The sequence below is a fragment of the Leucoraja erinacea genome, chromosome 10, assembly GCF_028641065.1.
Source record: "Leucoraja erinacea ecotype New England chromosome 10, Leri_hhj_1, whole genome shotgun sequence".
NCBI lineage: Eukaryota > Metazoa > Chordata > Chondrichthyes > Rajiformes > Rajidae > Leucoraja > Leucoraja erinaceus.
The window spans coordinates 10,835,880-10,851,412 of record NC_073386.1 but is presented as its reverse complement, the minus strand read 5'-3'; positions in this window follow the sequence as shown (position 1 = coordinate 10,851,412).

Sequence of the window (15,533 nt, the reverse complement as noted above, 5' to 3'; positions counted from 1 at the left end):
TGAGGTGAACATATAGAGACATAAACGCTCGATGAAGCTCTTCAAACATACTTTTCAAATTGATAACTGCTGAGTGCTAATCCTCCCGGTCCTTATCACCACACACTCTTTTTATTTCCCTTCTCCATTCTGTCATGAGGGCAGCACTCCTACTAGCATCAGAAATTTGTAGGGTCAAGTTTCACTCTGGAGAATTGAGTGCAAACTGTCTTGCTCGGCATTTAGGAATATTACTGAGGTAACGCTGCACTGCTGGAGGACCAGCCTTTCAAATGAGATGTTAAACCAAGGGCCTGGGTAAAGTGGAACCACTAAAGGATGTTTCCACTAGCGGGAGAGTCTCGGACCAGAAATAAAGAACGTTCTTTTAGGAAGGAGATGAGGAGAAATGTCTTTGGTCAGAGGATGGTGAATCATTGGAATTCATTACCACAGAAGGCTGTGGGGGCCAAGTCAGTGGATATTTTTAAGGTATAGATGGATAGATTCTTGATTAGTACAGGTATCAGAGGTTATGGGGAGAAGGCAAGAGAATGGAGTAAGAGGGGAGAGATAGATCAGCCATGATTGAATGACGGAGTAGACTTGATGGGCCGAATGGTCTAATTCTACTCCTGTCACTTATGACCTCACTGGACTTTATCTTGCACCAAACGTTATTCCCTTATCGTGTATCTGTACATTGTGGATGGTTTGATTGTAATCGTGTTTAGGCTTTTTGCTGACTGGATAGCATGCAACAAAAAAACGTTTTACTGTTCCTCTGCACACGTGACAATAATAATAATAATAAACTAAACTAAACTGAACTAATTTAATTTGAATCAGCCTGAAGAAGAGTCCAGACCTGAAACTTAACCTATCCTGGTTCTCCAGAGATGCCGCGTAAACTGCTGAGTAACTCAATTGCTTTGGGTCTTTTTATTCTAGACCAGCACCTGCAGTTCATCTGGTTTGTTAGATTAATGCAAGAATAAGCCAAACATGTCCTGAAATTTATGCCGCAAACTGGATTTCAAACTGAGTGCCTGTCAGCATATACTGAGATTGAATCATAAAAATGAAACATAGGGAAGGCAGATGGTGATGAGACTCATAGTAATACTGAGGCTCAGACACGCAGGGTTGAATGATCTACAATTGGTTTTATTCTCTTATATTCTACAAAATTGAAATAGGTTTAAACGGACAGCTCCATTAAAAGAACTAATATCAGCATACAAAATGTTTAACAAGGAACTGCGGATGCTGGAAAATCGAAGGTAGCAAAAGTGCTGGAGAAACTCAGTGGGTGCGGCAGCATTTATGGAGCGAAGGAAATAGGCAACGTTTAGGGTCAAAACTTTCAGACTGATGTGTGAGGGTGGGGTGGGGGAGGAAGAAAGGAAGAGGTGGAACCAGAGGGCTGAGGGAGAGCTGAGAAGGGGAGGAGAAAGTAAGGACTACCTGAAATTAGAGGTTCATACCGCTGGGGTGTACACTACCCAAGCGAAATATGAGGTGCTGCTCCTTCAATTTACGGTAGTCCTCACTCTGGCCATGGAGGAGGCCCAGGACAGAAAGGTCGGATTCAGAATGGGAGGGGGAGTTAAAGTGCCGAGCCACCGAGAGGTCAGGTTGGTTATTGCGAACCGAGCGGAGGTGTTGGATGAAGCGATCGCCAAGCCTACGCTTGGTCTCACCAATGTAGAGCAACTGTCATCTTGCAGGAAGATTGTTCCCGATGTTAGGGAAGTCCAGGACAAGGGGTCACAGCTTAAGGTTAAGGGGGAAATCCTTTAAAACCGAGATGAGAAGAACTTTTTACACACAGAGAGTGGTGAATCTCTTGAATTCACTGCCACAGAGGGTAGTTGAGGCCAGTTCATTGGCTATATTTCAGAGGGAGTTAGATGTGGCCCTTGTGGCTAAGGGGATCAGGGGGTATGGAGAGAAGGCAGGTACGGGATACTGAGTTGGATGATCAGCCATGATCATATTGAATGGCGGTGCAGGCTCGAAGGGCCGAATGGCCTACTCCTGCACCTAATTTCTATGTTTCTATAGCAGCGGATGCAATAGATGAGGTTGGAAGAGGTGCAGGTGAACCTCTGCCTCACTTGGAAAGACTGCTTAGGTCCTTGAATGGAGTCAAGGGGGGGGGGGGAGAGGTAAAGCGACAAGTGTAGCATTTCTTGCGCTTGCAAGGGAAAGTACCCAGGGAGCGGTGGTACGGTTGGGAAGGGACGAATTGACCAGGGAGTTACAGAGAGAGCGGTCTCTGCAGAAAGCAGAGAGGGGAGGAGATGGGAAGATCTTGAATCTTGAATCTTGATCTTGATGTGGCAAATGGTGGGATCACTTTGGAGGTGGCGAAAATGTTGGAGGATTATTTGTTGTACGTGACGGCTGGTGGGATGGAAGGTGAGGACAAGGGGGACTGCCCTTGTTACGAGTGGATGGATGGGGAGTGAGTGCAGAATCAGGGGTATAGAAGAGACCCTAGTGAGAGCCTCATCTATGGTAGAAGAGGGGAACCCCAGTTCCCTAAAGAATGAGGACATCTCCGATACCCTGGTGGGATCTCCTGGTGGCTCAGCACTTCAACTCCCACTCCCATTCTGAATCCGACCTTTCTGTCCTGGGCCTCCTCCATGGCCAGAGTGAGGCCCACCGTAAATTGGAGGAGCTACACTTCATATTTCGCTTGGGCAGTTTGCACCCCAGCTGCATGAACATTGACTTATCTAATTTCAGGTAGTCCTTGCTTTCTCCCTCCCTTCTCAGCTCTCCCTCAGCCCTCTGGCTCCACTTCTTCCTTTCTTCTTTCCCACTCTCCCATCTGTCTGAAGAAGGGTTTTGACCCAAAACATTGCCTATTTCCTTCGCTCCATAGATGCTGCCTCACCCATTGGGTTTCTCCAGCATTTTTGTCTACCTTCTAATATCAGCATACTTTGTGTTTGGCTCATAATGCCAGCATCTGCAGTTCCTTGTGCTTTTAGCATATGTTTAATGGGACATATAGCCTCCTTTTGCCCTACGTACAGTATTTGCAACATTAGATAGTATACATTAATGTATTTAACTCTTCAATGTTTATTTCAAGGAGTTGTAAAGTTAATTAATTTATCTTCAAATGTTATGACCATAGAGTGAATGTGAAGAGGATGTTTCCACTAGTGGGAGAGTGAAGGACCAGAGGCCATAACCTCAGAATAAAAGAACATACCTTTGGAAAGGAGATGAGGAGGGATTTCTTTAGTCAGAGGATGGTGAATCTTTGGAATTCATTGCCGCAGATGGCTGTCGAGGCAAAGTCAATGGATATTTTTAAGGTGAAGATTGACAATTTTTCTGTTAATACCGGTGTCAGGATTTATGGGGGGAAAGGCAGGAGAATGGGGTTGAGATGGAAGGATAGATCAGACATGATTGAATGGCAGAGTAGACTTGATTGACCGATATTGACTTGATATTCTGCTCCTAGAATTTATGAACTTTTGAACATTAAAGAATTAAATACATTTTAGGTTCAAACAGCCCTTTAAATGTTATGAAGATATTTGAATGTTAGAACAAAAAAAAAAACTGGTCACTTTTTTCATCTCTACCCCTTTTTCAGAAATGTCCATTGTTAAGAAATTATAGCAAGCTTAAAAGAAATTCCACTGGGAAAATGTGTGAACTATCTGAATATAATGGCACACAGCTACAATACTCAAGAAGTTCATTTCAAAAGATTCAGGGCTGACCCTGACCAGCACTGAACTACAAAGCAAATTTCAATTCCATTCTGATTTTACTCTGTACAAAGGAAAGACTGACCATGAAATTTATGTGAAATGCAACATTATGCCACAGACCAAGTTAATAGATGATTTGTTCTGGTTTCTGAGATTAGTTATTTTCAAAACAAATACAGTAATTAATTTACACACATCAGCAGAATCGTGCAGAATGCACTTGAGGTTTATGGCCAAACTCACATTTATCCACATTAAACTGCATCTGCCCACTCACCCAACTTGTCCAAGTCACCCTGCAACCTCATAGCATCCTCCTCACAGTTCTCCCTGTCACCCAGCTTTGTGTCATCTGCAAACTTGCTAATGTTCCTCTTAATCCATTCATCTAAATCATTGATGTATATTGTAAATAGCTGCAGTCCCAGCACCGAGCCTTGCGGTACCCCACTAGTCACTGCCTGCCATTCTGAAAGGGACCCGTTAATCCCTACTATTTGTTTCCTGTCTGCCAAACAATTTTCTATCCATGTCAGCACCCTACCCACAATACCATGTGCTCTAATTTTGCCCAATAATCTCCTATGTGGGACCTTATCAAAGGCTTTCTGAAAGCCTGGTAACCATTTTGCAGAGCAATTGCACTCTCTACCTAGTGGCCATCTTGAGCTCCTGTTTGCATGCCATTCCATCTCCCTATATTTCTCCTACACCGATCTGTCCATCCTTGGCCTTTCTCCACTGCCAGACTGAGGCCAAACACACAGATGAAGAACAACACCTCTTATTCTACCTGGGAAGTCTACAACTCAATGGTATGAATATTGAATTTACCAATTTCAGGTAATCTGCACCTTCTGCGCTCCTTTCACTCCCTTCCTCTACCCAGGTTCTCCACTCCCCTATTTGGTTCCATCTGCCCATCATTCTTTCATTATCATGGTCCACTTATCGTTTTCCTTACTTCATAAATGATAGAAGCAGAATTAGGCCATCCGGCCCACCTAGTCTGCTCTGTCATTCAATCATGTCTGATTTATTTTTCCCCTCTTAACCCCATTCTCCTGCCTTTCCCCCATAACCCCCGACACCCGTACTAATCAAGAATCTATCTTATCCAATGCCAGGACCTATTTATCAAAGATAGACACAAAATGCTGGAGTAGCTGAGCGGGTCTGGCAGCTTCTCTGGAGAAAAAAGATGGGTGTCGTTTTGGGACCCTTCTTCTCTACCACAGAAGGTAGTTGAGGGCAGTTCATTGGCTATATTTAAGAGAGAGTTAGATGTAGCCCTTGTGGCTAAAGGGATCAGGGGGTACGGAGAGAAGGCAGGTACAGGATACTGAGTTGGATGATCAGCCATGATCATATCGAATGGCGGTGCAGGCTCGAAGGGCCGAATGGCCTACTCCTGCACATATTTTCTATGTTTCTATGTTTCAGACAGAAAGTGGGTGAGTGGGGGAGGAGGGAGGGTGTAGTGCCAATCAAGGGCAGCCACAAATGACCTCAGGCAGGGAGATGTCTGATAAACCCAAGGTTAGCTAGGGGAGGTGTGATCTCAACCTGGAAACAATGTGGAGAACTGTAGAACTGGGAAAACGTCTAGGGTGGGGGAAGATGGTAAGGGGAGAGGAAAGGGGAGTGTAAGAAATTACTTAAAATTAGATTTAAACTATTTATCACCTTCCAGATTCTGTCTCTACCTCCATCCCCGGATCCTCCCACCCCTACCCCCACTTTGGTCCAACTAGGGATAACTAGGAAACTAGCTAAATCTTCATTAGAGAGTGGTGACAGAACTGCACACAATATTCAAGCTGTTGCCTGAGCAACAATTTGTACAACTAGGCGGCACAGTGTTATGGCGGTAGAGCTACTGCCTTACAGCGCTGGAGACCCGGGTTCGATCCTGACTACGGGAGTTGTCTGTACGGAGTTTGTACATTCTCCCCGTGACCTACGTGGGTTTTCTCCGAGATTTTCGGTTTCCTCCCACACTCCAAAGACGTACAGGTTTGTAGGTTAATTGGCGTGGTATCAATGTAAAAAAAATGTACCTAGAGTGTGTAACCATTTTTCCTTGTTGTCAATGAATTAACTCCTCTTCTATGATGCTCATTCATGTCAACAGTCCTTCATTTAACCTGCACAGTTCTGAAAATGAGAGATCTGTTTAATTCTCCAAATAGATTCTATCCAGCGCACAGGGTAAAATGACCTGCATTTTTTTACTGCTTTATTTCGAGGTTTCTTTAATTTTTAATCACAATGTATATAAACTAATGTAAATTCTAAGCGTGCGTCGAAAGAAATAATGAACTGCATTTGGCTTAATAACTGTACTTCCAATCAAAAAAGAGTCAAAAGTGAAGCTTGCTTATAATCAATCCAGCATTACAATCCGATCTCACTATGACAACTGTGTAGTAAGGAACTGCAGATGCTGGTTTAAACCGAAGATAGACACAAAATGCTGGAGTACCTCAGCGGGACTGGCAGCATCTTTGGAGAGAAGGAATGTGTGACGTTTCGGGTCGAGACCCTTCGGTCACCCATTCCTTCTCTCCAGAGATGCTGCCTGTCCCGCTGAATTACCCCAGCTTTTTGTGCCTATCTTCACTAGGTAACTGTTTAACACTCATGGGCAGTCGGTTTAAATACAGACAATCAAAAGTGAGTTCATACTGCATAAAACCTGGCTAAGAAGCTCATGATTTTTATCTTTGGTGCAGAATGAAGGCAAGGAAATATTGATTAGAAAGCTGCTTTTAGAGCCACAGATATTTGACAAATATAACTACGTATGGTTGCTAGGATTGTAGCTGCATAGTGATAACATTTCAAAAAATAAATCTCCTTGCTGGGGCTGCGTGAAGGGGCGTTCTACAGGAAATTAAGGTCGGCCACCTTCGGTGAGCATTTTCTTGCACAATTATCCAGGATCTATAAATATGATGATATTTACTTAAGTGTAGCCCCACTGACAAGGGACAGCTGACCTGTTATTCTCCGATAGGAAATCCAGCCAGCGCTCTTCGAATGGTACTTTTGCCTGTGGAGTAAGCCTGCTGCTGGACAGATTGTACAATTCCCTTTTTTTTGTTGCGATGCCTTTAGGCTATCACAGGTTTCCATATGTGAGGTAATTATGTGCACTGAGGGATAGGATTGAATGATGACATTGCTGTCATGTTGTGTGCTGAGAAGGAGGCGGCCATTGTGCAGCACAAGTGCCCCACAACAGTGATGGTTGACAAAGGACTATAATAAAGAGACACTCCTCACTCGAGGTTAAAGCTAAATCTCTTCCACAACGACGTGTCCAACCTTGCCGGATTTCATATACATATGCGTTTCAGGTAGTCAGATTAAAAATGTGAATGCATCCTACATGCCAACTGCCAATAATAAGCATTTTAATTAACAGGGAGTTTTTGTTTATCTGTAACTGATTATGGGGACTACAGAAAAAGTCTTAAAACAAAGTCCATGTAACACTCAGGGGGTCTTTTATGAAACAAGGGGTCTTTTATGAAACAACCGTGATCAAGAACAGCATATAAATGAATATTTCAACCATGTGCTGATCACACAAGCTCGCAAATTAGAATCAGTTATTGCCTCCGCTGCCGAAGTTAGACACAAAAAGCTGGAGTTACCCGTCTCAGCGGAACAGGCAGCATCTCTGGAGAAAAGGAATGGGTGATGTTTCGGGTCAAGACCCTTCTTCAGTCAATATTCACACCGTTGGGCTGTAAGCTGCCCAAGCGAAATAGGAGGCGTTGTTGTTCCTATTCTATCCCAATCAATCTGATGTTGTGTCTCAGCTACAAGGAGAATGCAAGTACATGTTCATTCCCCCCCCCCGCCCCCCAAAGGATTCTGATCCATAATTATTTTTCCAGAAGGCTGCACTGTTGATAGGTGTTTCAAATGACTTCCAATATTACTAATATGCCACCATACCTCTACCAGCTTAAAACAAACACGTGACCATACTTACAAAATCCATGTGCATAAATTGTGCAGCGGTAACTGCACATTTCGTCCTGCAAAGCCCACTGGCTAGAACTGAATAGCTTATTCTCTGAAGCATGCATGAATCTCTTAAGGGTCATCACTCCCATAATCACTTTTTACCCTTTAGGCTCAATAGGTTACAATGAAATATTTCCCTTTGTTTATTAAATGTTTGGAAGCCAAATGTTTAAAGATTTTTGTCAAAACCAAATCTCTACACAACCAAGTTTCTTAAATAGGAATCGTTTTCCTCGACAAACAACAATGTTCCTCAATACTGCAGGGTGTTTAACTGAATTTTTCATTAAAATCCTACATTACCTTACATAACCTTCGATGAAATATAAATATTTTTCATTTTCGTGTTAGCGTTGAATGCCTTTTTCTCTATTCAAAAGGGACCATCCATTTTCTTGCATAATATCCATTGAGATTCTATATAATTGCTTATATTATTGAATGTTGGGAGAAAGCACAAAATTATTAAACGTATTTCAATTCACAGTAATGTCAGGCTGGGGAAAAAAACCCTTTAATTGCAGCAACAAACTCAATTACTTTTCTTAGTTTTTAGTTTAGTGATACGGCGCGGAAACAGGCTCTTCGGCCCACCAAGTCCGCATCGACCAGTGATCCCTGCACATTAACACTATCCTACACACATCAGGGACAATTTACATTTATACCAAGCCGGTTAAACTACAAACCTGTACGTATTTGGCGTGTGGGAAGAAACCAAAGATCTTGGAGAAAACCCATGCGGTCACAGGGAGAACGTACAAACTTTGTATGGACAGCACCTGTATTCTTGATCAAACCCGCGTCTCTGGTGCTGAAAGAGCTGTAAGGCAGCAACTCTATTTCTGCTCCACCATGCCGTCTTTATCTTAAGGGCTATCTTAGGATAGCCTTTTAAATTTCAAGAAAGTAAAGACTAACAATCATAAATAGACATGCCACAATTCAACTAAAGTAGGTTAATCACATGGTAGACAGTGAAAATAATTTTAATTAGGAGAATTAAGAATTAAGCAGAAAGTTCCTTTGGTTCTTTAAATAATTTTGTAATTTTTATTTGACAAGTATTAGCGTTTTATTATGTCCAATAAAATTTCTAGTTCTTTTTTAATTATTATTTGATGTTTGGGGACATCATATTTCATTTGACCAAACAGATATTATCTTATCCCCATATCATCCTCTGAGAAGCTGGTAAAATATTACTCCAGATCACAGATGCATTTTCATTTACTGTAGCATATTTTTATATCATGTCATCTAACATAAACAATGATTTTTTTTTTTAGGAGCATGAACCTTAACACTGATTTTCAAACCTACAAAATCAAGGCTGTCACTTTAATGCTTTCGACTTTCTTCGAACAAGCCTATTTACAACAATTGTCAGATTGAAGCCCAGCAGATATTAGACTGTCAGTCGGCGAAATTACAAAGTTCACCATAACTGGGGCAGAAATTATATGTGGTCAACTTTGACAGGCACAGGTGTTAAAGTATTATGAAATGCCATCGGGTGTTAGAGTGAATGATGTGGTTCATAGAAGTTCTGCTTTCTTGTCCCAGCAGGGATGCACCTCCACCATTAGTTCATGGTACAGGAAGGGCTGAGGAACTGGCGATGTAGTAATCAGTCTCCTGAGCACTGCCCTGCATTGAATTATATAGGTCAGGATAGATCACTTCATCAAGTATGTAACGTCTCCTTTTATGTTAAATGGGAGTGCGGCGGGCATGGTGGGCAAGAAATCTATAAATGCCAATAGTCTGGACAACTGTGCTCTTTGCAAAAGGGGAAGGCTGTTGTTTACAATGTTTATCGATAATCTGTGAGATGTAGACCAAATGCTTGCCTCATTACCATGACAGCAGTTATGCTTATTAACACCAGCATCAGGGCCTAATGTTATCACACATGCGTTCTGACACACCACAAGTACAAGGGCTTCCTTAGCATTTCACCATGAGAGAAAAAAAGCTCAAACACCATTTTTTCAATAATTGTCATTTTCTAAGTATCCGTTAACATACTTGCATCTTTGCAAATTTGTTAATTTGCTGGTAGTGTGTCTTTGGTTCCTGGTTTAATCCAGCGTGTATCTACCCGCAGTTCCATTTGTTTTTTAAAATACCAGCTACGTGCATCATAAATGTATCCATGCCATTTGTTAGACAGTAATAAAAAAATACAGACTGCCGTTTAGTTTTTTGTAGAAGGTTGGTGGTGGAATTGATAAATATAATTTCATGTGAAATGTACAAAGTGCATTTAGGGCATTGTGTAGTGCTTTACTGAGTCCAGTCAGGATCTGAGTTTAGCACAATAAAGGATTTGGTACAGCACTGTTAGAGTCTTAAGAATTCTTCACAGCTCAAAACGCTCACCCAATGCACACAAATCAAAAGGAAAATAGAAAGAACAGCTGATTTTCTTTTCTTAAAACCATGAACTAAAGAGATCAAAATGCTGGTCGCTCAGCATGTTTGTTTCATAATTGAATACTGTCTACAAGATGACAGAATGATTTCTGTAACCAAATAATGCTCCAAGTTGCTACATATATTGTATGTCAAGGGATATAAGCGCATATATTCGACCAATTCTGCACATATCGAAAATGCAGATCTTTTCAAAGGATTTTGTAAACATTGCAAACATTATCCTGGACGAGTTTTTTTTTTTAAAGTCTCCCACAGAAATAAGCAGCTAAACAGAACGTTCTGAAAAGAAAAGCATTTTAACTGCATTCTAACAAAATCCATAATGAAAGGTTATAAACCACGATGATATTATTAGATGACATAGGCATAACATTCGAGTGGGCTTGTATTTTCACACATTAAATGCCAAAATCAGAGAAGCCAAATGAAAGAGAAGCTGCTTGTAGGTACACCACGCTTTAAAATAAAGTGTTAAATTTGCAATGTCTTTATTGCATTCTATATCGATAAAAATATTAATTTTATTAATCCTTTTCATCGTCTTTCATTTTCACATAGAAAGTGGATATTAATACATATTTAATTGGTATACTTCCCCTCACAATGGTTTGCATTTTTCACAAATTTCAATGAATGTCCTGCTGTTTTAAGTATTTCCACTTATCCTTTTCTGTTTAAATATGATCAAGATACTTTACGCTGTGCTTCCATTGTGGTGTAATCTGCGTAGCTTGACAGTATTTAATTTGTGGCCAAACATAAAGCATTTTACAAACAGTTATGTGTGTTTTCACTCACATTCAGTTGTAACGTCTGCAGAAAATGCTACAAAAGTGGTTAGTGGCATCTTCTTTGCTGCCATGTGCTGGGGCAGCAGGGCGAAGGTCGCGGACTCCAACAGAATTAACATGCTCATCCGGAAGGCTGGCTCCGTCCTGGAGGTGGAGCTGAATGCACTGGAGGTTGTCTTGGAGCGGAGGATGCTCCTCAAACTGCGGAGCATCCTGGACAATACAGCTCACCCCCCTCCATGAAACACTGGTCAACCTGAGGAGCACCTTCAACAACAGACTGGTTCCACCAAGATGCAGCACACAATGCCACAGGAGATCTTTCTTCTCTGTGCTATCAAACTGTACAACTCCTCTCCCTTCTGCCATGGGGTAGACGGACTCCCCTTCCCCCTCCCACCCCACCCTATCCCACCCCTCCCCAATCTTTGCACATCCCCAATCCTGGACTTTCCACGACACTTTAGATCCATGGATCACTGTTGTTGTGTTTTGTGACTGTTGGCTGACCAATTACCCTCCTGGGATAAATAAAGTTCTATTGTGCCGTATCAGTCAGAGTAGGTACTTTGCTGAATATTTACACAATTGGACCTATTTCTAATTAGAATTAAGTCTTGTTCATTTACCATTAGATTTTATTTTCTCTGCAAGTCTCCATTTCTTTCAGTAATTCATCTGAGGTGGTTAATTGTCAGCCATTTTCTCCTTTTGTACTGTTTCAGGTTCTGTAAGATGAATCCCCAATCAGCTTCACAATCAAATTCAATAGCTTTTCATAGTTTGTGAGTCTGCACGCTATGCTTATTCGCAGCACACTTAAATACATATGCACAAAGTCAGCTGCATTGTCAGTTATAACTGATTTAATATTGCTATTCAATCTGATCAATATTCAGGATGTTCATGAGGCCAGGTATTGGGACGATGGTTGCAATTTCTTTGGGTCACAAGTTCAATGTTCCTGGTTCTTGGTTCTCCAAAATATTCCAAATGGAATTTAAACTGGAGGTGGCGGAGGGTGGACTTAATCAAAAAAAGATTCTTGGAGAAGACGAGCTACCTTAAATCTAGTTGCGTCTGGTTGGGTAACTATGGTAGGGTGAAGACTATTCCATGCTTTAATTGTGCGGGGGAAGAATGAATTGCTGCACACATCTGTCTTGGTAGCTGGTGTCTCAAATTGGATCGACTGCTCCTAATAGCTTTGGGTTTGGTGTAGGTTTGGTCATCTATATCGAGTTTAACATTTTGTAAAAACGGGTCAAATGGTGCGCTTTAAGTCTGTCTGGGAGAGGGTTCCACCCCAGTGAATTTAGAAGTTTGGTAACATTTGCTTCTCTCTCATAGGTATTTGTAACAAAGCGAGCTGCCTGTCTTTGGACACGTTCGATGGAAGAAATGTTTCTATTTGTGCATGGATCCCATGCTGCAACTGCATAGTCCAAATGTGGTCTAACAAGGGTGAAGTATAACTTCTCCTTGATCGAAGTTGAACAATGATGAAAGTTGCGTCGCAGAAAATTTAAGACACCTGTTGCTTTCATCATTGCATGATGAGTCTGACCATTCCAATGTAGATCGTTCTGTAATTTGATGCCAAGATACTTGGTTTGTTTGGGTTCTTCAAGGGTTGCACCAAGGATATTGTATGATGTTTTGCCTGGTTTCCTCTTCCTGGTGACACGCATGGTTTCACATTTGGAAGGATTGAACGGCATGCCCCATTGTTGTGACCACTCAACCATAGTATCGAGATCTTTTTGGAGATCACCTTTATCATCAGCTGACTTAGTTGGACAGTACAACAAACAGTCATCTGCGAATAGTCTGGTCGTGCTTGTGACTTTTTCATGGATGTCATTAATGTAAAACAAAAGCAGACATGAGCCAAGTACTGTGCCCTGAGGTGTACCACTTAACACTGAACGCCAATCGGGGCTTTTTCCATCCACACACAGGAGGCGTTTTGTCTGTAAACTGGAAATCCATCGTTTTGTGTTGGAACGAACACCGTAGAAGTCAAGCTTCCGAAGCAGTCTCTGATGTGGGACGACATCAAATGCTTTAGAAAAGTCTAGCACTACTAAATCAGTGATGACATTGCTATCAAGGTGCTTGGCTAGGTCATTTGTCGTCAGGATAAGCTGAGACTCGCATGATCTATGCCTCCTAAATGCATGTTGGTTGTCAGCAAGAATGTTATGTTTGCTAAGGTGTCTCATCAGATTACTATCGATTAAATGCTCCAGCAGTTTGCAGCAAGTGCTTGTTAATGAAACACGACGATAATTCACCGGGTTTGTGGTTGAACCCTTCTTAAAGAGAGGAGTGATGTTAGCCTCCCTCCAATCCAGCGGAACATTACCCGAGTTAAGCGACTGTTGGAAAATGAACAGCAAAACAGGAGCCAGTTCTTCAGCCGCGATCTTGAGGGCTTGATTATGTATCTGATCTGGTCCAATTGCTTTTGTTGTATTGATGTTGAGCAATAACTTCTTGACACCTTCAACCTCAATTTTAATAGCAGGAGTATCAGGATACGGGCTGGGAATGATGAAGGCTCTGTATCTTCCCAGGTGAAAACGAGTTGAAATTGGTTTATAAGAGCTTCTACTTTTTCCTAGTCCTCAGTGATCAGACAGTTGTTCACTTTAAGCATCTGGACACCAGTGTTGTCTGCGGTGCCGCTATCTATTGGGTGTCGGCAGTGCCTCAGTGGGTCCAACGGCTAGTTCCTGCATCTACTGTGATGCTGGGCCCGAGCAATGCCGGTAAGGAGTCGTGGTGCTTCTATCACCAGCGTTGTGGTTCGGAGGCCCATCGATACCGCCCACCCTGCACTTTTCCGGGAAACGCCAAGGCCAGCCGCCAGTAGTGGCTGCTGCGATTGGCCTGAAACATCACCTCTATGCCTGGGCCCGTCATTCAGGGCGGCATTTCCTCGTCGACATGGACGCAGAGGTCAGCGTTTTGCCCCCATCGGGACTCGAGCCTGTTCCGGTAAGCGGGGACCTTCCCTTACCGCTGTTAATGGCAGCTCCATCCGGACTTATGGAGTTCGCATGGTACCTCTCATCTTCGGCTTCTGCCATTTCCTCCTGGGCTCAATCCTGACTACGGGTGCTGTCTGTGCGGAGTTTGTACGTTCTCCCTCTGAACAGCGTGGGTTTGCTCCCGGTGCTCTGGTTTCCTCCCAACTTCCAAAAATGTGCAGGTTTGTATTTGTAGGTTCATTGGTTTCTCTAAATTGGCCCTAGTGTGTAGGATAGAACTAGTGTGACCCAATGTGTGTGGGTGATTGCTGGTCAGCATGGAATCGGTGGGCCGAAGGGCCTGTTTCCACATGTAATCACTCAACCAAACTAAATACAATTTATTTGCACTGAGTTATATTATAGTATATAAATATATAAAAATAACCTATTTACAGCTGAATTCTGCAAATTGTAAAGAAAATTATCACAGGCAAAAGATAACATCTAAATTAAGTATTCAAGCAGTGTGTATTCATACGTCAGTTAATAATGACAGCATTGTGTTTTAACAAACAAATTGAAATTTAAAAGCAATGATTGCAAACCGTATTGACAAAATAAATCCTTTGTTAATTGTTCTTGATTTAATTTAGGTATAATCAAATTTACATTGTAAAATTTGAATGAAGTCTAATCACAAATTATTTTTAGCTCCTCTCACAATGAGCGAAATAAATGCATGATTTATAGTTGTGACCTCTTTGCCCAGAGCTTTAAATTTACTTATTGACAATTGGTTTCCTATGTAAGGACTTGTTCTCAGATGTAAGACCACATGGATAAGAATTTGAATAGCGAAATAGTTGATATTTTTCTTTGGTACTTTTTCATGTCTACCCACACCATGTGCAAAATAAGATTCAGCACTTCACATATCCACACAGAGGACGAATGCATTTTAAATATTATATCATTCAAATTATAGGTGAATGTCCCGTATCGGAGATATCTTGTGCAGTTTGGTAAAAGATATCAAGGGAAAGCGCTCCTCCGTAGTCCCAGAAACTGAAACCAATTTTATGCCATAGATTATATCCAATAACAAGACAAGGGATTTCATTCAGCTTGAAACCGATGAGCAATAGATTCTCCTACTCGTTTCACAGTCCTCCTGATTAATTATACCATACACTGGCATCTGGGAAAGGGAGAGGAGGGGGGCGTCTGACTCGTGGTCAACTCTGCGTGGTGCTCAGACGTGGCAGTCCTGTCCAATTCCTGCTCCCCACACCTGGAACACCTGGCTGTGAAGTGCTGTCCCTTCTACCTACCAAGGGAATTCGCCTCCATCATCCTGACCGCGGTCTACATCCCTCCCCAGGCTGATGTCCATCTGGCAATGGGGGAGCTGCACGCCGTGGTCAATAAGCACCAGACGGCTTACCTCGAGGCATTTACCACCATAGCCAGGGATTTTAACAAAGCCAACCATAAGAAATCGCTCCCTAACTTCCACCAACATGTCTCTTGCAGCACCAGAGGACCTAACACCCTCG